The sequence below is a fragment of the Bos grunniens genome, chromosome 26 (assembly GCF_055505025.1).
Source record: "Bos grunniens cultivar Pamir isolate PY7600 chromosome 26, Bosgru_T2T1.0, whole genome shotgun sequence".
Classification (NCBI taxonomy): domain Eukaryota; kingdom Metazoa; phylum Chordata; class Mammalia; order Artiodactyla; family Bovidae; genus Bos; species Bos grunniens.
In genome coordinates this window covers 17337669-17361613 of record NC_141190.1, presented here as the reverse complement: position 1 = coordinate 17361613, position 23945 = coordinate 17337669, and the positions used below count along the sequence as shown (strand labels likewise).

The following is a 23945-nucleotide window of genomic DNA, read 5'->3' as shown; positions in this document are numbered from 1 at the left end:
AGAAAATAATATAAAAACTGGGTGTGTTAGAAGATTATTCCATGTTTAAAATGGAACAAGCAAAAGAAGGCTTGGGGGAAATGGATTAGAATAAGCAGATAAAGTTTACATGCACCCAAACAAGTAGAAAATGTTTTCCTTTAGAAAGGGAGAGGCGAAGAGCAGAGGGAACATTTGCTCTGAGGTCTAGTCAAGGTTTAGCCTCTTTCTGTTGAAATGCCCCCTTGATGTGCCAGCCAAGGACCCCCAAAGACCTCCATTTGAAGCTGACAGTACTTGAAACCAATTCACAAACAATATTTGTTTTCTGTTCTCATGTGACTCTGGAGTGGTTGACCTTTAGGGAATAATGGATAGAGTCTCTATTAAGGCTCCAACATGGTAATGACCCCACTACACAAATTATTGTGAATTAGGGAGCTTTCAAATTAAATGAGATTCAACAAATGGCATTGTCACAATGGCAACAGTGATACTCACAAAACTTTACATTTTGATGGTCTTGACAAGAGTTTGCAAACACGCACTTACGTCCATTCTCTTTTCTGATTTCCAGAGAAACTCTACAGGACACAGAAGAAACACACACACACACAAATCCCATATTCAGGTATGTAAAAGCTGAGGCTAAATAGCAAGGGGACTTGTCCACCCTGTACGTGGCAGGGTTGTACAATTCAACCAAGGCTTCCACGTCCAGCCCCACGTCCTTTTACCTTAGATGTTCTCTATGGCTCCACCTCACCATTCCCATTATCATCCAAGAATCCCAAAACGAATAGAATTTGTGACACAGAGGACTGGAAGTTTAAAAACCATCCTTAGAGCTTTTAGAGAATTCAGTGCAGAAGTAAAACAACAGAAAGATTGTGGGGAAACAAACAGGAAGTGTTCAGATGAACTAATGCAGGATGAAGTCAATAAGGCAACAGGGAAATTCTCTCTCTTCCTCCTTCATGTCCTCCCTACTCAGAACTTCCTCAAAGGGCCTATTCTAAGATTCAGGACTTCCCCAAATGACCCTTTCATCCAATATTGGATAGTCTCTTAAATTCCTCTGGCTAACCTTCCTGACTGACCAGGAGCAAGTTTCCAATGTTTTCTTGGAACTACCATATCAGTACCAGTCACATTCATGTCATTATCTCCTTTGACAGATGTCCCTTATATTACATGGCCTCTGGATCCTTCCCCATTCTGGACACATCCACCCACCTACTTTGTCAACATCTCACTTTCAGTGTGATGCACAGAGGAAATGTACCACCCATAATGTGATTTTCAGTTCTTCACTCCATAAATCAATCAAAAGTAAATTGGTATGTACTGAATCACGAGGGAACTTTGGGGGTGATGGGAATGCTCTATATCTTGATGGGGATAAAAAGGGCTGTTGTAAATGACGTAGTGGACGTCAAGCTCTTAAAAGGGTCCTTTATGTGCTCGTGTTCAGTTGCTTCAGTAGTATCCAACTCTTTGCAACCCCATGGACGGCAGCCCCCCAGGCTCCTCTGTCTGTGGGATTCCCTGCAGGAATACTAGAGTGGGTCACCGTGCTATCCTCCAGGGGATATTCCTGACACAAGGATTGAACCTCCATCTCCTGCATCTCCTGCATTACAGGCAGATTCTTTACCACTGAGCCATTGGGGAAGCCCAACTCCTTTACGCATCACTTCAAATCAGTGCCTTCATGGCACTATCTCTGCAGTGTTACCTACACACTTCAGAGCAGTGTATTTGGAGAAAGACTTTAACAAACTGGAGGAAAGAAGGTCCAAAGAAAAGAAAGAAGCTCTTGTTCACTGAGCTTCCACCAGCGTTTTGTCCCTCTCTGTTTGCCCTGTCCAGCTTTGCCCTGCTCTGGGAAAGATATCGGTTTTCATCCTGAGGATGAAAACTTCTGGAATTTATTAGGAACCCCATCTAACTTCTGGAATATATTAGGAACTTCTTCACCTTAGTGGGAGAGCATCTGGAAAACCATGATTGCTCCCATGCCTGGTGTTAATTGTTCTGGAAAGAATCTCATGTCCCCTCTGGAAGAATCTGGGCAAACTTCCCTAGCTAAATCCATCCCAAAGTCTGTAACAGTCTGTCTGGCTATCCAGGTACTGGTCCTCATTTCATTTCCACCCGAGGACTAGAGTCTGGCCATATATGTTGACCAAATTGTTAGGGGGCTGACTCCCTCTACTGGTCCACTTCTTTTACATAGGACCTAAATTCAGTTTCTGATGTTCTCTCTGTGCTTATGCAGACAGATCTCCCTACCTGACAATGTGGCCACAGACCAAGAATGTACTTCCCAGACACCCCAGAGCTGGACCCCACTCCTCAGATCCAAACCCTTCAACATGGCCATGGGCTGGATCAAACATGAGTTTATTCCCCTCCCTTGGACATGACCTGAACTAATCAGGGCAACTTCCTTTTACTCTCTCCCATCTGCAGAGATGAGGCAAATCTCATGTCAACAGATATTCCATTTAGAACACTGACAGGAAGGAAAAAACATACAAAGGGCAGACATGTGAGCTCATAGAGCAAAGCCAGGAATTTAGGATTTAGTACAGGGGCAAATAAGTCTAAAAATACTAATAGAAAAACTTTGATCGGTGCTATTTTATAATTTCATTCATCCATTCATTCACTATGCACTCACTCATGCTTGCACTGATCTGAATCATATTTGATTGCCTGGAATGTGAGTGGTTCTAGATACATAAACAGGAATAAGACTTAATCCCTGCCCTTAAAGAACACAAAAATTAACGCTCAGAATGTCAGTGTCATCATCTTGACCTATTAAATATGTTTTTAAATGCTTGGTGTGCTCTGTTAGAGAAAAGAGAAAGATGCAGTACACTTTAGTAAATTAGAGAATTCCGTTCAACAATATCAGCTATAATTAGCACAAAATGTCATGTGTGAGCTTCATTTCTTTAGTGACAGTACCGTTAGCCTTGAATCTGGCGTTTCTAGGTCTGCATCTCACCTTTGGCCCTCCTAGTTATACCAGGCACTGGCCTCACTTCCTTACTTCCAATATGAGAATAACGGTAGTTCTCATAAGATTATTATAAAGGGCAAATGAGGTAATATATACAAAATGCTCAACATGGTGCCTGGAATAACCCTGTTTCTGTTGTGTTTTCCTCTTCAGATATGCATATTATACTTTTATTTATGCACTTAATATTAACAAGATCTTTCCATTTTTCAATTTTATCTTAGCACCTCCATTTGGGATTAACAATATCTAAGGTTAGGGGCTTCCCTGGTGGCTCAATGGTAAAGAATATGCCTACAATGCAGGAGATGTGGATTCAATCTCTGGGTTGAGAAGATCCCCTGGAGAAAGAAATGGCAACCCACTCCAGTATTCTTGCCTGGGAAATCCCATGGACAGAGAAGCCTGATGGGCTACAGTCCATAGGGTCACAAAGAGTTCATGGGCATGAATTAGAGACTAAACAACAATAACAAGGTCAAGTGCAACTGGCCTTGAAAAGAAAATCCTAAGAAGTTAAAACAGTAACCAACAGAGTCTCCCACCCCGAACCCTTCACTAGACACTTCTATCCTTGACTACCTCCCTGTTCCTTAAACAAACCATGCCTCTTCCTGACACAGAGCTTGACACGTGCTGTTCCCTTTTTCTGCTCTATGTTCCCCTTGCCACATTCTCACCCAGCTTCTGCCTTCTCATTTTTTAGATCTTCACTTCATTTCACTTAATTGTACCTCACTTTTGCTGGGTACCTGCTGTTCTCCTGACACTATAATGACTGCTCTTATGGACTTTCTTATTCAGTCCTTGCAACAGACCCTGAGCCTCTAGCCCCATAGAGGCTTTACACCAATAATTGGATGACCTGTGGAGACAGGACTCAGATGCAGACTCTGTGCCCCATCTCCCTGTCCCCACTCTCCTTCACCCTCTCACCTCCCTGCACCCTCTTACCTCCCTATGCCCTCTACCTCTTTATCCCTCACCTCCCTGACCCTCACCTCCCTGGTACCCATACCTCCCTGCACTCCCACAAAAAAATAGTAATCAACAAAAGGGATAAACATACCCATAACCCTAATCAAAAACCACCCAGAAATTAAAATTTATGAGAAACTTCTCAAAACTGTCACCTACTAGGAAAAGAAACACATGAAACTTCCCAGGTTAAAACTAAACCAATTGTAGGAAACATTAATGAGAATATCCCATTCAAGTTTCAGTGTTTCAAAGCACATCTGGAGTCTGCATTAAGTTACAGATACTATGCTTAGAGTGAGATCTGGACAGCTAAAAGCTGATCCAAAGCTTTCCAAAACATTAGCCAACTGGAGCTTGACGGAAGAGGGAAATACAGTAGGAGACCTAGGCCTCTTCAGACTGGAGAATGACAGACATGGAAGAGTCATGATGATATCCTTGCAAATATCTAAGGGTCTATCCTATGGAGGGAGATTTAGGTTTGGTCCGTCTCTTTGGCCCACAGGACAGAACTGGTGCTACTGACAGAGGAAAAATGCAGGGAAGGAGAAATGTTTCAATTAGACTTTATAACGATCATATCTTTCTAACAGAGCTGTCTAATATAGTAAGACAACTTTCTCTGGGAGGTGGGGGAGGTAAAGTATAGGAGAGTAAGAAGAAACCTTAAAGATTCAAAAGAAAGCCCAATGTGATTGAGAAGCTCGACTGTGGATATGCCCAGACCATGATAACTTTTCCAGACATCCACAGTAGGAAAAGTAAAACAATGATCTAAGAACCATTAACAATAAAATGAGGATAATAATAATATTAATCTGATAGAATTGTGTGATGATAATAATAATACATAAAGAAAAAAGTCTTCAACATGAAAGGCAGAAATGAAAACAAACAACAGTGATAAAAAGAGAAAACAGAGAGAATAAAACTTCAATTTTTAGCCTCAGAGAAATAAGAAAATATTATATCTATGAGGCCAAAAGAGTGTACAACTTTGTTTAAAGAAACCACCAGGAAATAAAAACAAGCTTTTAGAAATTTAAACCATAAAAGCTGAAATAAGAAATTTTTAAATGTTATGGTTGAAAGATAAAGTTGAGGAAATACCCTGGAAAGTAGAGCCAACTGTCAAAGGAGAGAAAACAAACGAAATTTAATTAACATGAGAGACAACATCTGACTAATAGGCCTTCCAGAAAAGAAGAACAGAGAACAGCGTGGGAAGGAAATTATCAAAGAAAACATATGAGAAAATTTCCCCAAACTGAAAGATCTGAATTGCCAGATGGGAGGGGCTGAATGCCCAACACAATGGATGAAAAACACACACCAAAGTACACCAGCATAATTTTCAGTACACAACGGATAAATAAAAATCCTAAATGCTTCCTGGAAACAAAGGGTGGGGTGGAAGGAACAAGTGATATAAAAATAATTGGGAGTTAGAATCGCATTGAACTTCAAAACTCTGATACACAAAGGCCTCGACATTTTTCCCCCAGTACACCTTTTCTCAGGAAGTTACTGAAGGATGTGCTCCACCCAGATGAGGTAGTGAACCTAGAAAGAGGAAGAGATATAGTACAAACCAAGAATCAACACAGGAGAAAGGTCAAGGGAAGTCCAGGAGGACAACTATGAAGCAGGCCAAGAGACCAGCCAGCTTAGACTGGAACAAGACAATGGATTCAGAAAGGCAGGGGAGGCGGGGTGGGGGGTGGGGGCGGTTAAAAAAGAACAGACAGGAAAAGAAAAGGGACAAAAAAGAAAAGATTTACTAACTATACAGGAAATTATATCAAAAGGTTTACCAAAAAAGAATTGCTATCAGAGACACAGATGAAAAAATGTCCCATGTGCCACAGCTACTGAGCCCATGATTTCTAGAGCCTGTGCTCTGCAACAAGAGAAGCCATAGAAAAGAGAAAACCATACACAGGAAACAGAGAGTAGCCCCTGCTCACTGCAACTAGGGAAAGCCCATGCAAAGCAATGAAGACCCAGTGTAGCCAAAAATAATTAAACATAAAAGAATAGAAATATATTTTTTTTAAAAAAAGGAAGAGGTAGATAGTCATGCACAGAAGGAGATGTGGAGGGAGACACATGGAGAGGAGAATGCCATGTGAGGATGGAGACAGAGATTTGGGGTTGTATGGCTGCAAAGCAACAGACAAATTCTGCAAAGCATTGTCAGTAGCCACCAGATTCCAGGGGAGCTGCTGACACCCTCATTTCAAACATTAGGCCTCCAGAACTGTTGCTTTAAGCTCCCCAATTTATGGTTCTTCATTACATTATGGTAACCCTAGGAGACTTGCTAGAGTACTTATTATTAACAGGAGCCACTTTAAGGTACTCCTAAAATTCCAGGTTTTATAAACATATGCTTATGAGTTTTTTTGAACTGATGAGAAGAAAAAAAGGAAAGCTTATTTTTGTCCTTTTTACCTTTATTGGACTTAAAAATGAAAGCTGAAGATAAAACAACTTTGTTTAACTCTGTGCTATGTGAAATTATGAAACTATGAATATATTATGAATACATTAATTCTGTAAAATATTAAAAAATACTTCATTTGAAAGGAAATATCATCAGAAAGGAAATGAGTTATATTTAGAATACCAAGCAATGATGGAATGGAATATTTCACGCCACGTTTCTTTTATGCATGCATTAGCTCGCTGGCTGTGCTAACATGTTAGTTATACTGTCTCGCCCCTCCCCCAACCCCCAACCCTAGTATAGCTGAATCCAAAGAGTGGTGGAAAATGGTAATCAACATTTCCTTACAAACATGTACTTGGCCCAGATAAAGTTTTAACTAAAACTTAAAAAACAACAAAAAAAGAGACCTTATTAACACCAGTAAAAATGAAAAGTCACACAGGAAAGGAAATCTAAGCCACAAGCAACACTTAACTTAGATTTCTAAGGTAAATATCAGATACTGACTGAACCAGAAATTGTGATATCACCATATAGTGGTGGTGGTATGGAGAGAACAACCCTGGGGGAATGTAAGAAAGCAAAGCACTCAGCTGCCACAACAGGAAAGCAACAGATAACATCTACTAATAAATTAGCAGAGTAAGCACAAATGCCAAAAGAAATCCTAAAAAGATTTAAAGGGTTAATCTGCAGAACAGGACTTAAGGGTAAGGGGGCGGGCAGAAAGTGATGGCATGGGTGACTGCAGTTCTTTGCTACGATTATTAAACTTGACTTGCTTCCCTGATAGCTCAGTTGGTAAAGAATCCACCTGCAACGCAGGAGACCCTGGTTCATTCCTGGGTTGGGAAGATCTGCTGGAGAAGGGACAGACTATCCACTCCACTATTCTTGAGCTTCTCTTGTGGCTCAGCTGGTAAAGAATCCGCCTGCAATGCGGGAAATCTGGGTTCGATCCCTGGGTAGGGAAGATCCCCTGGAGAAGGGAAAGGCTACACATTCTAGTATTATGGCCTGGAGAATTCCACGGACTATGCAAAGAATCGGACAGGACTGAGTGGCTTTCACTTCACTTTAATTATATGCATGCATTACTTCGATAAAATTTGATATTGACTTCTTAAAGAGAAATCCTGCCAGTACATCAAATTAAAAAACTCCTGCAGCCACTGAACTAGTTGATTATCAAGGTCTGTAATTCTTTGAGACATATTTGATGTCCTCATGTTCCCTAGTGGAGCTATTGATCTGTGCTGGGAAACTTCATTTACAAGGCAGACAAAGGAGAATTGTAGCCAATCTTACTATTATGACACTAAGAGTTTAGTGGTTTTCAGTTTTGCAAACACCTGTTCTTTTTTAATCCAATATAACTTTCTCATTTCATTTTCATTCCTACTTTCATCTGCTCCTGTTATTTGAAATTCAGATTTATTTCTTACCTGCTTAATTATTTAGTAGTCAGTAAGTTACTTTCCATTTAACATTAAAATTTTTCCGTAACAATTTTTTATGATTGCAAAATATTATATGCTTACTTTTAAAAATTTGGAAAATACAGAAATAAAAGAGGAAAATAAAAACCCACTCATAAATAGTCCTTTTAATATTTCATTATATATTTGCCAGTCTTCCTCCTGTGTATATTTAATGTCTACATTTATAAATTTTTTAACAAAATGGGTCTTGATTGTTCAACTTTATAACTTGTTTTTTTCTTAACAATGCTTTTTTCCTTTTGTCCTTGGAAATTCTTTTACTATATCATTTAATTATTTGATTGTTTCACCTAGGCATGTACATTATGTTATTTCTAATCGTTCACTGTCACAAACCATGCTCTAATGAGTATCCTTGAAGGTACATCTATGCACATATCCAGGTTGCTTCACTTAGGGTAAGTTCTGATGTGCTTAGTAGATGTGCTGGGTCAAAGTGTACACATTTTTAAGGTTTTGAATAATTATAGCCACATTTCCCTCTAGAAAAGCTTACCCACTGCATTCTGGCCAACAATTTGGGAATATTAATTTTCCCACCTCTTCAACAACAATGAACATTTTTTTTAAATGAAAAACTTTTCCTATTGATATGTGAGAAATGCAGCCCTGGTTGGGTGTTTAGGAGTCAGTGGAAGACCTTCTAGAATCTGTCTTGGGGATCTTCTGGGATATGCAAGTGGTATGTTTCCTTGACATCTAAGATCATTTTACATATTAGGATGAATCATAAGAAAGTGCCAAGAGTTGACAATTTTTGATCTTAGAAAACAGTCAGTTTCAAAAGCTTCAACCTAATAAATTTATTTGTCAATTGGGGAAGGTCTCTTAGGTTAAGAACTGACCAAACTGCCAATGCCTTTTAAAAGTGTCTCAGTTACAAAAGAGCCACCAGTACAACCTGCTCTAATGTAAAGGCCTTGCTGCGTTTCTGCCCACTGGCTGGATGGGGTGGGCTGAGTCAAAGTGAACCATGACTGGCTTAGGAGGGGGACTCGGTCATGGAGTCCACGGACAGGTGGCTTTGCTTTAGAGAAGCACTACTGTGAAGCAGCATTCTAGAAAGAAAGTATAAAATCAGGAAGGGTAAAAAGAAGTCAGAGAAACCTCAGTAACACTTCATGTGTGTGAAGGAATGTCCAGAGGGTGTGGCTCTTGACTAATAAAGAAACATTTACAGCCCCAAAGGGGAAGGCACCTGAGGAGTACCATCGTCTCCCATGAAAAAAAAGTGTCTCTAACCGTTCAGAGTTCACATGCACAGATGAATTAGAGAACTAGTGGCATAAGTGGGAGCTGCAGAGTTTGCAGGGGAAAAGTATATGTCATCAATGTCAAGAAGTTCTGCAGGACATCACTAACAAGGAGGCATGGTGTCAAGGAAAGCGGTCTTTCAAAAGACAGAGCAGCTGGACTCCAAAACACTCAGCCACTGACAAGGTGGCTTGGGCACATTCTTTCCCAACTCAGGACTTCAATACTTCTGTCACTCAGATACTGCTGCAATTTGGAGATCAATTTACAAATTCTACTTTTAGGAATTTATCCTAAAGAAATCTTGTGAGATGACCCACAACAGTTTTTGTAATAGTAAAATATTTGGAAATTTCCTAAATATTCCACAAAAGGTAATGGTTAAATAAATATATGGTATATGTTCAAATAATGGAGTACTAGATATGGTCATTAAAAATCATGGTGGACTTCCCTGGTGGTCCAGGGGTTAACACTCTGCCTGCCAATGCAGAAGACAAGGATTTGATCCCTGGTCTGGGAAGATTCCACACGCTGAGGTACAGCTAAACCCATCCATCATGACTACTGAAGCCTGTGTACCCTAGAGCCCATGTGTGTGTAAGTGTGTTAGTCGCTCAGTCGTGCCCGAGTCTTTGTGACCCCATGGACTGCAGCCCACCAGGCTCCTCTGTCCATGAGATTTTCCAGGCAAGGATACTGGAGTGGGTTGCCATTTCCTTCTCCTAGAGCCCGTGCACCACAAAAAAGAAGCCGATGAAACGAGTAGCCCATGCACCGCAACTAGAGCAGACCCCGCTCAGTGCAACTAGAGAAAGCCCATGCACAGCAACGAAGACCCAGTACAGCCCAAAATAAATTAATTGATTTAAAAAAATCTTACCCCAAAACAATTTGATTGTCCTAGCAAATTATAAAGTAAAATATAAGATTACAATCAGTGTGGATAAGATGGCTCCAAATTTTTAGAAAATAAGTAATAACAATAAGTAGGAGAAAACAGAACAAAAGGGAAGTTAAATGACAATGATGTATGAACAGTGAGCTTACTGAGGATTTTTGTTTTCTTATTTGTTCTTTATATATCCCAAATTTTATTTATTTATTTTTTTGTTTTAAGCACTTAATTTTATTTATTTTTTTAAGTAAAAATTTTATATATTTAATTATTTTTTTTACTTTACAATATTGTATTGGTTTTCCATAAAAAAACTTGTATTATTTGTGTAATTTTAAAAGGCAGCAATACAATTAATTATATTTTAATGAAGAGATCTGAGAATACTCAAGGGGCCTTCCAGCACGAACATTCATTGAGTCTTCTTAAAATGCCAAATGCAGAAATATCTAGACCACACTTGAACTGTGTGAAACCCGGGTTCACACAGGAGGAGACCCGGGTTCAATCCCTGCAGGAGACCCGGGTTCAATCCCTGGGTCAAGAAGACGCCCTGGAGAAGGGAATGGCACCTCATCGGGAAATCCCATGGACAGAGGTGTTTGGTGGGCTACAGTCCATGGAGTTGCAGAGAGTCAGACAGGACTGAGCAACTGACACTTTCTTCACGTCTATCCTGCCCTTATCTTGTCTTAGGGTGCATAATTCTCCAAATCATTGGATTTTGCAAACAGATATACCATATGAAACCATAAGGCAGTTCTGGAAAGTGCAACAGTGACTAGGAGCCTGGTGTTTGGGCTGTCTTCATAGTGTGAATCCTGGAGTGAGCTTACTGAGAAAGACACGTGTAAAAGAGTACACACTTCTTGGCCCCGTAGGGCTTCTGCCTTTCAAAGAAAATGACTGCCATATGGATGGTTTATCAGCACCAAGTTATAAGCCTTCCTATAAAATTTGCCTTTCTCAAAAAACTTTACAGAGAGCTGATGATAGAGGCTGTAAATAGGATACCCGGGACAGAAACTGGCTATTTCTAGCCAAAGTGAACATTTGCTGTATTGTCTGCCAAAAATCCGTTTCCTCTTCTTCTGGTACCAGGACTCTGAATTTCCTTTGAGGAACCATGCCCCTCTCACACTCAACCATGTTCTCCAGATATCACTGGGGAGAGGAGAAGCAACAGGATCAAGTCCAGTGAGAATTTGGCTCCCAGCACTCCACCAAACGGGCTCTTACGGAGCTCACCATGGACCTCCACTGTGTTGAATGCAATGGTCACTTCTCAGTTTCACTTTATTTGACCCATGAGCAGCATTAGATCCAGCCAACCACTCCCTCCTCTTCCTTAAAAAAAAAAATATTTATTTATTTTATTTTTGGCTGTGCTGGGTCTTCATTGGCTTTCTCTAGCTGTGGTGAGTGGGGGCTATTCTCTAGTTGCAGTACACAGGCTTCTGCTGTTGCAGAGCACAGGCCTGGGGTGCACAGGCTTCGGTAGTTGTGGCAACTCAGTAGCTGCCGCATGCCAGCTCCAGAGCGCAGGCTCCATAGTTGTGGTACATGAGCTTAGTTGCTCTGCGGCACATGGAATCTTCCTAGACTAGGAATCAAACTGTGTCCCCTGCACTGGCAGGCAGATTACCAACCACTGGACCATCAGGAAAGTCCCTTTCTCGTCTTAACACACTTGGCTCTCAGGACAACATACTCTCCTAGTTTATTCCCTCCCCCCACCCCAACACAAATACACACATAGACACACTTTCTCTATCTTCTTGGATGATTTCTCTTCTTGTTCCCAGTCATTAAATTTGTAGCATTCCAAGGCTCCGTCCTTGGAGCGCTTTTCTATCTGCACTCCCATGGTGGTCTCGTCCAATCTCACTGCATTAAAATCCAGTCTCACTGAGTTTCAACACCACCTAACACACCTGGGGATGGTGACTACCTGTTTGTGGTGGGCTGGGTCCTTCCATGGCAGATGCGGAGCTGTGGTTTTCCTGGGGCTGGTGTGGTCGTCCTGGGACTGGTGCCCACACACTGGTCTGTGAGGCTAGGTCCTGGTCCCCTCTGCACAAGGCTGTGTCCAGCGATGGGTCTGGACTTAGGGGATCTTAAAGCAGCCTGCCTGCTGTGGGTGGGGCTGTGTCCCTGCTTGGCTAGTTGTCTGGCCCAAGGCATTCCAGTATTCATGTTTACAGCCCTGAATTAAGCAGGGCTGGGGCTAGGTCCCAAGACTAATAAGGTAGAGAAAGTGTTAGTTGCTGTCGTGTCTGACTCTTTGCGATCTCATGGACTGTAGCCCACCAGGCCCCTCTGTCCATGGGATTTCCCAGGCAAGAATACTGGAGTATTCCCTTCTCCAGGGGAATCGTCCCGACCCAGAGATCGAATCCAGGTCCCCTGCATTGCAGGTGGATTCTTTAACGTCTGAGCCAGCAGGGAAACCCTAAAAAGGTAGAGAGAGGGTTCCAAAATGGCACTTGCCAGCATTAGTGTCCATTCACAGAATGAGATCCCCAATATGCCTGCTACCAGTGTTTATGGCCCCAGGGTCAGATCTAAGTTGTCTCCTGCCTCTCTGAGAGGTCTCCAAGATCAAGAGGTGGATCTGACCCAGGCTTCTTCAAATGACTGCTTCTGCCCTGGGTCTGACAGCACATGATATTTTATGTGAGCCTTTTAAGATTGTAGCCTCCATTTCCTGCAGCTGTCTGGGTCTCTCCAAAGTAAGCCTTGCTGGTTTTCAAAGCCAAATACTCTGGGGGCTCACTTTTCCAGAACGGAATCTGCAGCTGGGGTGTCCCATGTGGGGCTCAGATCCCTCGCATTTGGGGGAAAACCTCTGTAATTGTGGTTATTCTTTCATTTGGGGGTCACCAACCTAGAGGCATGGGCCCTGACAATACTATGTCTCCGCCCTTCCAACCCATCTTGCTGTAGTTCCTTCCTTATATCTTTAGCTGTTGAAGGTCTTTTCTGGAGGGTTCTGGCCTTTCTCATCAATAGTTGCTCTGTAAATACTTGTAATTTTGGTGTGCCTTTGGGAGGATATGAGCATCCTACTCCATCATCTTGAGAACTCTTCCAAGAAGTGATTGGATTTTGAAGGGAGAGCCAACAGTATTTCCTGACTGGATATGGATAGAAAGCAAAGAGAGAAGTAAATTTGATTCCAAGGTTTTGGGCCTTCCAAAAACTAGGATGGAGTGGCCTTGAGCTGAGAAAGACGGTAGGAGAAACAAGTTTGAGTGGGAAGCTCAGGATCTCAGTTTTGGATGTTTTCAGTTTGAGATGCCTTTGCTAAGAAATCCTATTTGGAGACTTCCCTATGGTCCAGTGGTTAAGACTCTGCACTTCTACTGCAGGGGGCACAAGTGAAGAACTAAGATCCTGCATGCCGCATTGCAGGGTAAAAAAGAAAAGAAAAGAAGCGCCTCTTTGATGTGGAGATTTTGAAATAAGCAGATGAATATACAAGTCTGGAGTTCAGAGGAGAAGACGGTACTAGAGAAACAAATGTGGGCCCCAGATCTGCCCACCGACAGATCAACACCAGCTCTGGGGCAAGTTGAGCCCCTCAGCCAGCCATATTGGGACTGGGCCTTACTTATCAGCAGGCCAATACAAATTTCAGTACATCCCAGATCCTGTAGCCAACTGTGTCAAGAACTGGCCCCACCTACAAGCAGTCCAACACCTGCTCTCAGACTCCTGGGTTCTGCAGTCAGAGACACTGGAACCTGGTCCTATCTACCAGTGGGCCAGCACCAGACCTGAGATACCCTGAGATCCAGTCCCACCCCCTGCAGGCTGACACCAGCTTCTGGACACCCTCAGGACCCTATAACCAGAGACTTTGAAATCTAGGTCCACACACTAGTGGATCCAGGATCTCCTGGATCCCCTGGGCTCTAGCCCCACCCACTATCCAGTCAATACTAGCCCTGAGACCCCTTAGGCCCTGACCACTCCCCCACCAACAGAACAATGATGGCTCTGAGATACCTTGGCTATTCAACTAGCTGCCCCAGTTTCTGGCCCCACTCACCAGCAGGCCAGCACCAGCTTTTGGACACCCCAGAACCCACAGCCAGCCATGTCAGGAACAAGCTCCACCTGCCAGCAGGCCAACTCTAGATCAGGGAACCCTGACCCCACAATCACTACTCTAGAACCTGGCTCTGCCCACCACTGAGCCAGCACTAGCCTGGAGACTCCTGGGGTTCTGCAATCAGCTGCTTCGTGACCCAGCCCCACCAATCAGCATCTAGCAGCCTCCACACAAAGCGGGACCTGGTAACCAACCAGACTGGGAGCCAGCCATATCTACCAGACCATCCACAGCAGTCAGCCTGCCACAAACAAAAGAAGGTAGAGCCCACCCAGGGGCACACCTAGAGCATATAGATCTGGTGACCAGAGGGGAGCACACTGCTGGGACTCATAGGACGTCTCCTACAAAAGGCCACTTCTCTAAAGTCGGGAAATATAACCAACCTACCGGATACATAGAAATAAAAACAGCAAGTTAGGCAAAAGAGGTGATGGAGGAACATGTTCCAAGGGAAGAAACAAGATAAAATCCCAGAAGAAAAACTAAGTGAAGTTGAAGATGGGCAATCCATTCAGTAAAGAAGTCAAGGTAATGATTGCAAAGATCAAAGAACTCAGAATAATGGATGACAGAGTGAGAAGCTAGAAGGTTTTAACAAAGAGAAAACACAAATAAGAAACAGAGGTGAAGAGTACAATAACTGAAATGAAAAATACAGGAGGAGGGATTGTGCTGGTGGTCCAGTGGTTAAGAATTTGCCTTGCAACGCAGGGGATGTGAGTTTGACACCTAGTCACGGAACTAAAGATCCCACATGCCACAGAGCAAGTAAACCCGCACACCACAACTAGAGTGCATTGACATAACAGAGAGCCCATATGCCACAACTAAGACCCAAGGCAGCCAAATAAATATTTTAAAATACACTAGAAGGAATCAACAATAGACTAAGTGATATAGAGGAATGGATCAGTTAACGAGAAGGATGGAGGAAATCACTGAAGCTGAACAAAACAAGAATTTAAAAAATGAGGAAAGTTTAAATAAGAGACTTCTCTCTAAGCAGCAGCAGCAGCAGCAGCGGCAGCAGCAAGACTATATCAAGCATTCTAACATTTGCATTATAGGGGTCCCAGAAGGAGAAGAGAGAGGGAAAGGGGCAGAGAACATATCTGAAGATACAGTAGCTAAAAACTTCTCTAACGTGGGAAAGGAAACAAACCTCCAGGTCCAGGAAACACAAAAAGTCCCAAATCAGGATCTACTCAAAGAGATCCTTATCTAAAATCCTCATCTAAAATTATAACCTTCCTAGACTTCTCAGTCCTCTTCCCTGCTTTAATTAGATTACTTATCATCACTAAAATACGTCTTACTTTTTTCCTTTGCTTATTATCTGTATGGTACCCAGAACATAAACCCTGTGAGGTTAAGGATTTTGTTTTGCTATCCACTGTATCCTCAGTGCCTAAAATAGTGCTTGATATATAATCTTTGCTCATTTGAACGAATGAGTCCATCTTCCTTCGGTTGGCTCAGCAGTGAAAGCACAGGATCTTAAACCACTGGACTGCTAGGGAATCCCCTGCTGTTGGCTCTTATTCTTTAAACATAATCAAGTCCACTCTAGTCTGCAACATTCTTCCTTTGACCTAACTCATCCCTCAAGTCAGCTCTCTTTCCCTCCACCACCTCACTTCCTGAGTCATGTAATAAGCTCAATGTTCCTACTTTCTTAATATCTCCTATTTAACCTCTTAATATTCTACTAACTCAGTTTCCACCAAGAATATTCATAAGCTCCAAATTCCCAAACCTGATCACATCTCTTCCACTGTAAAATGTAACATTAGAGTTTGAAGGGTTTTGCTGGAAGGATTAAGGGTCTGTGGGTAGGAAATACTATAGAGTGCCCCCCAACTCCCCCAAACATTACACTATGGGGCAGGGGTAGAGGCGGGAAGTGTATTAGAAAAAGAAAAAATACGATACTTTCTCTCATTCTCCTTGCCTAATCAGAAGCTTTGGCACTTCTTCTAGAAGCTTTGGTCTCACGACACTCTCTTTCTTGGCTACCAGGTTCAGACTCTCCTTGGCTTTCTCTTACCTTTCTAGGCTTTCTTTCTGAATCTCTCTTCTTAAGTCCTTTCTCTTTCCATCCCTTTATTGTTGGTGTTTCCTTGGGTTCCGTTCTTCAGCCTCTCTGTTTCCATTCCCTATAGTTTCCAGAGTGACTCATACTTTAAAAGCTCATATTTTCAACCACTGACTCTGTGCTCCAACTCCAGCTCCCATTATCTCTTGATTTTGCTCAAACCTCTCCAAGCTTTAGACTCAAATTTCCAGCAACCAACAAAATAGCTCTGCCTTGATGTCTTATAAACATCTCATATTTAGCATGTGCCAGGATGAACTTATTATCTCTCTGCCCCTGCCAAATCCACTCTCCCTCCCCCATTCCTAGTCTTATCCATAAATATGTATTAACCCAATTATCCACCGCTAAACTTGAGAATAAATCTTAACATCTCCATCTTCTTCTCTCCCAAAAAACCACCCACCCTCTACCTCAGACTCTACGTTATACATATTGCTTAAATCCAGCCCCTCCCACCCATCCCCCTCCCCTGTGTGCATGCGTGCTAAGTTGCTTCAGTCATATCTGACTCTTTGCGACCCCATGGATTGTAACCTGCCAAAATCCTCTGTCCATGGGACTCTCCAGGCAAGAATACTGGGGCGGGTTGCCATGCCCTTCACCAGGGGATCTTCCCAACCCAGGGATCGAACCCAAATCTCCTGCAGTTTCTGCATTGCAGGTGGATTCTTTACTGCTGAGCCAGAGAAACCCAACTCCCTCCCCTCCCCACCATCAATGCCTTAGGGCAGGTCCCCATCATCTCTCACCTAATGGACTATTGCCAAAGCCCAATACAAGTATCTTCCCATTACTCACCAACTTCTTGGTTCATTCCTGCCAGAGTATCTCACAAAGCCAAGTCTTATGACCACTAAGTATGACGATTGCATAACTGAAAATACTTTGATATATGCTCTCACATTCTTGTGAAAATCTGTATCCTAAAAAAATTATTTTTTTCCCTCAAAAAATGTCAGTGCATTAGTATTAGGAAATGATATTAATGGCAAGCATCACCTCTTCTGAGACAAGACCGCGTGACCAGGGCAAATAAGCAGACGTCTCAGATGGCCCTCACGATACTCATTAACTTGGAGCCAACCAAAGCACACTATGGGTGCTTCCCTGGTGGTGCAGTGATTAAAAATCTGCCTTGCAATGCAAGGAACAGAGGTTCCATCTCTGGTCTGGGAAGATTCCGCATGCTGCCGGGCAACTAAGCCCATGTACCACAACTACTGAGCCCACACTCTAGAGCCTGTGAGCCACGACTGCTGAAGCCCGTGCACCCTAGACCTGGTCTCAATGAGAGGCCCACTTGCGCAACTAGAGAAAGCCCTTTTGCAGCAATGAAGACTCAGTGCAGCCACAAATAAATAAATAATTGTTTTTTAAAGTGCACTATGGGAGAAGAGAAGCGGGACATGATGGGAGGGGAGAGGGAACTCTTTGGGAAGCCCCCGGGTTTGCTGTTTCGTCTTGCTTTGTTTTGCTTGTTTGTGTGGGGTTTTTTGCCTCTGTGAACTGGTAATCTTAGGTCTACCATGAGTATACAGAGACTTACAACTGTTCTCCAAAATCAGCATTACTTGGCCAGGATACTAAGCAGTAGGACAGGAGCTCACTCTGCAGTTTAATGGAGATTTGTTCTCAGCAGAAAAGGGGAAAAGCAAGAAAATGGGCCCAGAGAAGGGTTCTTCCTGAATGGCTTTATGCCTCTGGACAAAAATATTGACAGAATCCTGACACCACTAGTCTCGCTATCCTCTGAAATGTGACTCTATGGCAACAGAACTGTTCTTTCCTGGATCCTAGTAAGATCTTATGGGTTGAGGACTGAGATATCTTCCCACTCACAGAAGGGGGGTTAGAATTTGGTGACTGTATTATTCCAGGATCCAAATGGATCTAAGGGAGTCAAGGGGGAGACCACTCATTCCTCATCTCTAACACTGAACCAGGGTGAATCTCCCCTAATGCTTCCTTAAACTCCTTTTAGAATAAGATGAAAAACACTGTTGACTTAAGAAAAATGCACAACGTGGGAGTTGCAAGTTAAGTTTTATTTGGAGCCAAAAGAGGAATATAGATGCGGAAATAGCATGTCAGACAGCCCTGGGAAACTGCTCCAAAGAGTTAGGTGGAAGGTCAGCATATATGTGATTTTGGCGACGGGGGAGTACATGCACTTAAGCACATATTTTTGCAGAGGTTTCTGCTAATCAAAAGAAGCAGAAGTCCCCAAGAAGAAATTTAGTGCTTTTCTAGATGAGATAAAAGAACTGGGCTCATAAAATCAGCTTCTGAAAGTATCTATCTGAAGACCTGTTCTGCCAGTTTTTCCAGAGCCTCATTTCTGCTCTCCTCTCTGAACTCCCTTCAGGGGATGTTAAAAGCCAGCAGCTGCAGCAGCACATGGTTTTAGGCTTGTAGAGGTAGATGGCAAGGGCCAATTTGTAGTTACAACAAACACATTCATCTGTGCACACATACAAAAATATCTATTTTCTTTCAAGGGTAAGGCCTTAGATTAAATAAATTTTGCAATAAGGTAGAAAAAATGGTAGAAGGAAAGCCTGCTTCCAAAAATAGATATGATGCAGGAAAGAGAGGAAAATATTTATTTATTTTTTGGTTGGATATAAGAGGATGTTGCTCTGAGAAGAGAACACTCTGAGATAGAAGATTTCATGGAAATCTAAAATATTGCAGTTGAATGGAAGTTCATACTAGAGATAATTAAGGAAAATTGAATCAGTGATATAGAGAATAATCTTAGGGAAATATTGTCAAAATACAAAGAAAAATTAAGAAAAGAAAGGAAGAAAGAAAGAAAGAGAAGGAAGATGGAGTAAGTTCAGAGATAAGAGATCCAAATAATAAGTCACTGAAGAAGAAAAGCAAATGAACAAAATACAAGGACTGATTCAAGTTATGACCAGAGAAATCTTTCTTGCCCTAAAGAAGTTCTGAATTTGGAAATCAAGAGGGTTTACCATTTTCTAAGCAAAATCTATAACAGAAAGTCTATACTCAGTTGTCTTACTGTGAAAATTAAGTCAGGAATAGAGAATAGAAAAATATTCAAGCTGAAAAACAGTGTCCTCAAACTTCTTTACAGAATCAAACTCCTCAAAACAATAGAGGAATACCTCCAATTACTTGAAGGGGATAAGGTATCTATACTTAGACAAGCTGTCACTCTCTTACCACACTGATGCCCTTCTAAAAAATTACTTTCGTAGGTACCAGATCATTATGAAAGGAACTAAAATTAAGAACTCAAAAATAGAGAAAGTGAGAAAAGAACTACATGGAAGTTAATTAAATTCACCCTAATGGGTACCAGGTTTCCTTTTGTGGTTATAAAATGTTCTAAAATTGATCATAGTGATATCTGTACAATTCTGTAAATGTGTTCATTTACAATGAATCATTTTTTTAAAAAAGCAAGTATCACTTCCATAATTGTTTAAGCAAGCTTATATACAGGTATTTTAAAACTCCAAGGAAAAAAAAAAAAAACTCCAAGGAGTGAGCATGCTTCAGGCCAGCTCCTCATTAGAAACCCCAGTGTGGGGGCTCTGGAGACCAACACATGCAAGGTCTTCCAGGGAGAGCTGAAACGTTCAGATAAGTGAGCTCTGGAAAGAAGGGATAGCTGGGGGGTTCTGGATTTGGAAGAGACACATGTAACCCAATGTTCATCGCAGCACTATTTATAACAGCCAGGACATGGAAGCAATCTAGACGTCCACCAGCAGACAAATGGATAAGAAAGCAGTGGTACATATACACAATGGAGTATTACTCAGCCATTAAAAAGAACACATTTGAATCAGTTCTAATGAGGTGGATGAAACTGGAGCCTATTATACAGAATGAAGTAAGCCAGAAAGAAAAACATCAATACAGTATACTAACACATATATATGTAATTTATAAAGATAGTAACGATAACCCTATATGCGAGACAGCAAAAAAAAAAAAATCATAGGCTTTAAATGTGTTAATTACATGGTATGTGAACTATATTTCAAAATAATAAGATCTACGACTATGGGTTCAAATCTCAACCTCAGCACTTACCAACTGAGAGACTTTAGGAAGGTCAATTAACTACTTATTCCTTGGTCTCCCATTTTGTAAGAGCAGGACAGCACCGACTTCAAATAGTTGTTTGAGAACTGCAAGTTGACTGGAACAGCACGTGGCTGTTGATTGGAACAGCATGTGGCTCAATACACTCTATAAACCTGTGGGTTAATGAACTAAGCCATCACCACATCCAGGTATCAAATACTTACTGTATTAGTCTCCTAATGGCTGCCATAACAAATTACCATAAACTCAACTGCTTAAAACAACACACATTTACTCTTATAATTCTGAAGTTACCGAGTCTGAAATAGGCTTCACAGAACTAAAATAAAGTGTGGGCAGGGCTGCCTTTCCTTTTCCATCTGCTTGATGGCATTCTGTGCATTCCCCATTCTTTGGCTGTGGACCTCTCTCCCTATCCAAAGCCAGTAGCAGAACATGTTGCTACAGTGATTGCACTGCCTTCTCCTGTGTCAGGTCTCCTTCTTCCTCTCTCTTATTAGACCATCTGTGATTATCTAGGATAATCTCCCTGGTTTAAATTCCTTAATTTAATGACATCTGCAAAGACTCTTTTTCCATATAAGGAAACATTGATAAATTCCAGGGATTCAGCACTGCAATCTTTGCAGCCTACTACCATTACTATATCAACCAAAAAAGAAGAAAAAGAAAATAAATCTATGAAAAAGCCCTTATGATTATTTGCAAAAAAAAAAAAAAAGAAGAAGACATTAAGCAAAAGATGGTATCAAGAACATTTGACACAGCTTACATTAGAAAGTATAAGTACTATACACTGTGCTTAGTCTCTCAGTCATGTTCGACTCTTTGTGACCCTGTAGACTGCAGCCCACCAGGCACCTCAGTCCATGGAGATTCCCTAGGCAAGAATATTGGAGTGGGTAGCCTTTCCCTTCTCCAGGGAATCTTTCCAACCCAGGGATTGGACCCAGGTCTCCTGCCTTTCAGGTAGATTCTTTATCATCTGAGCCACCAGGGAAGCTCAAGAATACTGGAGAGGGTGGCCTATCCCATCCCCAGAGAATCTTCCTGACCCAGGAATCAAACCTGGGTCTCCTGCATTGCAGGCGGATCCTTTATCAGCTGAGCCACCAGGGAAGCCCACTGCACGATTACTTTCCATTTACCAATCCTTGTCCACTGGACGCTTTTAAAGTCCTCTGTATCCTGCCTTTTCAGAGCAATGCCTAAAAGATTATTTTGCTGATGACACCTGGCTTCAGATGTCTTTTGTGCATGTATGTCCGAGTCTTTATCCGCTTGAGCAATCCTGTTTCAATTTTATAGTTCAGAAATTCTGACCCTCACCTCCTAAATCTTGCCAACCAGATCCACCTCTTGGCTCTAGCCACCTGGGGCCTGCAATTATTATTTGGAAAGGAAAGATCTGGCAATTTGCATTCACACCACACTTCAATACTTCCTAAGATTATGTAGCCATATAAAGTTCTTCTGCCTAAGATGCTGAGAACTTTGTCTCCTCTTCTTTCATCATTCTCAAAACTTTATTGAACTACTCCTTCTCTGCATCTACTTTACTTCTTTTTATAGTCCTAAGTCTCCATCACCACTCCCCATCCTTTTCTAATAAGCCATAATAAAAAGTGATTCCCTAGATTCTTTCTCCTGGAATGAAAATGTGTAGGTAACAATAAAAGCATATAAAAGTTAATGCACATACACTATAATTTCACATAGGAGAAAATTATGGTTGAGGAGGGATTACCATATAATTGAAATGACTGGATAGATTTACAAATATCCAATTTCATATATTATAAACAGAATATATCTTATTCACAAGCATTCACAAATTTGTAAAAATTCACTACATGCTTTGGTTCAAAGAAACCTCAGAAATATTAAAGCCATTTCTCTAATCATTGTGAAATAAAATGAAAAATTAATTAAAAGTAATGAATTAAATAAAAATGACAATTACTTGGCACTTTAGAAAAATTATTCTGGGTTAAGAGACAATAAATGCAATATCAAACTTTTTTGGAAATATAACACCACAGATTAGAAATGCATTGGATCTATTCATAGTTGTAAATCTCTGTATAAAAACATTAAGATTTCAGAAAAACTGTTACAAATATAGCATAAAAACTTGAATATATTTATTATATCAAGAGCTCACATAAATTAATATCAAACATAAAATCCAGTGAGTAAGAAACAGGCAATGAGAGAGCATACAAAAGGAGAACACTACGTGTAAAATGTCAAATTCACTGGCAATTAAACAAATACAAACTAAAACAACATAAAAGTGGGTAAGACTATTAAAAAAACAAAACCTAATCTCTCAGGGATGTAGCAAAACAGGAACTGTTGTGGAAGCACGAAGGGTCCCACTTTGGTAAAGCAACTTGCTGACAGTAATCAAGAACTTTAAAAAATTTTACAAATTTTAATCCAGTCATTCTGCTTCTGGGACTCTATCCTCAGCATGCAACCCCACACACGGAAAAACTTCACACACAAAGATGTTTACTGGAAATGGCAACAGACTAACTGTTCAATAACAGGGACATTGTTAAACTGCTGCTGCTGCTGCTGCTGCTAAGTCACTTCAGTCGTATCCGACTCTGTGCGACCCCATAGACGGCAGCCCACCAGGCTCCCCCGTCCCTGGGATTCTCCAGCCAAGAACACTGGAGTGGGTTGCCATTTCCTTCTCCAATTGTTAAACTATGTGACTATAAAAATTATGCTAACAAAGACTATGCTATGAGGCAGAAAATACCTGTCCTTTATTACTGCACTAGAAGTCTGGCTTTAAAATTGTATACACAAGCTCACAATCAGAGTGCCATCTCTTAATTTTGCAAAGTCCTAGTCTAGTAAGTGCTAAAAGAGAGAGAACCCAGGCTAGAAAAAGGAACTGCAAGGAAATACACCAAAATACTGTCACGAGTGATTGTTTTTCTTTTCTTCTCTAATTCATATTTCATGTGTTTGTTTTTTTTACAGCAAGTATGTGCCATATTTCTTACATCCTCACGGATATAAAGGAATTGTCCACATCCTTTCTGTGGATTAGAAGAAAATAGTTCTTTATGAAGGGCGTGTTCCTGGGTCTCTAAATTCATTTTGAAATTCCAGCACAAAAACTGTGGGATGGAAGTATGTTAGGCAAACTCTTTCCTGCCTTCTCTACTCCCACAACTTCTCTTTTCCTTATAATCCCTTCAAGTTTCCAAACCTAAAGAAATTCCATCCGTCCTCCCTGCACTCACTTTCCTCCTTTGCGTCTGGGGTCCTTCTCACCTCACTTCTGCGGTGCAGACAGTGTCCCTGACATGCTGCTCCCGGTCTCAGAGTTCTGGATCCTTGCTAGCCCCAGCTCTCTGGCACTCCAGACACCCAGCAAAGTACTCGGGCAGCCAGTACTTCCCAGGTTGGAGGCAGAGAATGAAAGCAGCTTAAGGAATCTTGGAGACACAGAGGAAAGGTGGGAGATATTCAGGAAATCCAACACAGGGCCTTTTTTGTGTAATAACAGATTGTATGT

The 23945-nt window shown here is 41.5% G+C and overlaps 1 protein-coding gene across 14 annotated transcripts in view; it reads right to left on the bottom strand.

Moving 5' to 3' along the window:
• ENTPD1 (ectonucleoside triphosphate diphosphohydrolase 1) overlaps window positions 1-23945 on the bottom strand; it is a 106026-nt gene that overhangs the window by 75332 nt on the left and 6749 nt on the right. Inside the window, exon 1 of one of the 14 annotated variants that reach the window (XM_086378869.1) lies at window positions 23702-23847. The exons of 10 other annotated variants lie outside the window; for them this stretch is intronic. The gene's annotated coding sequence lies outside the window, so the exon portion shown is untranslated. Of the gene's footprint in view, window positions 1-716; window positions 840-23701; window positions 23848-23945 lie in introns of those variants that run through there. 3 more of the 14 variants (XM_086378875.1, XM_086378872.1, XM_086378878.1) reach the window with 3 other exon arrangements.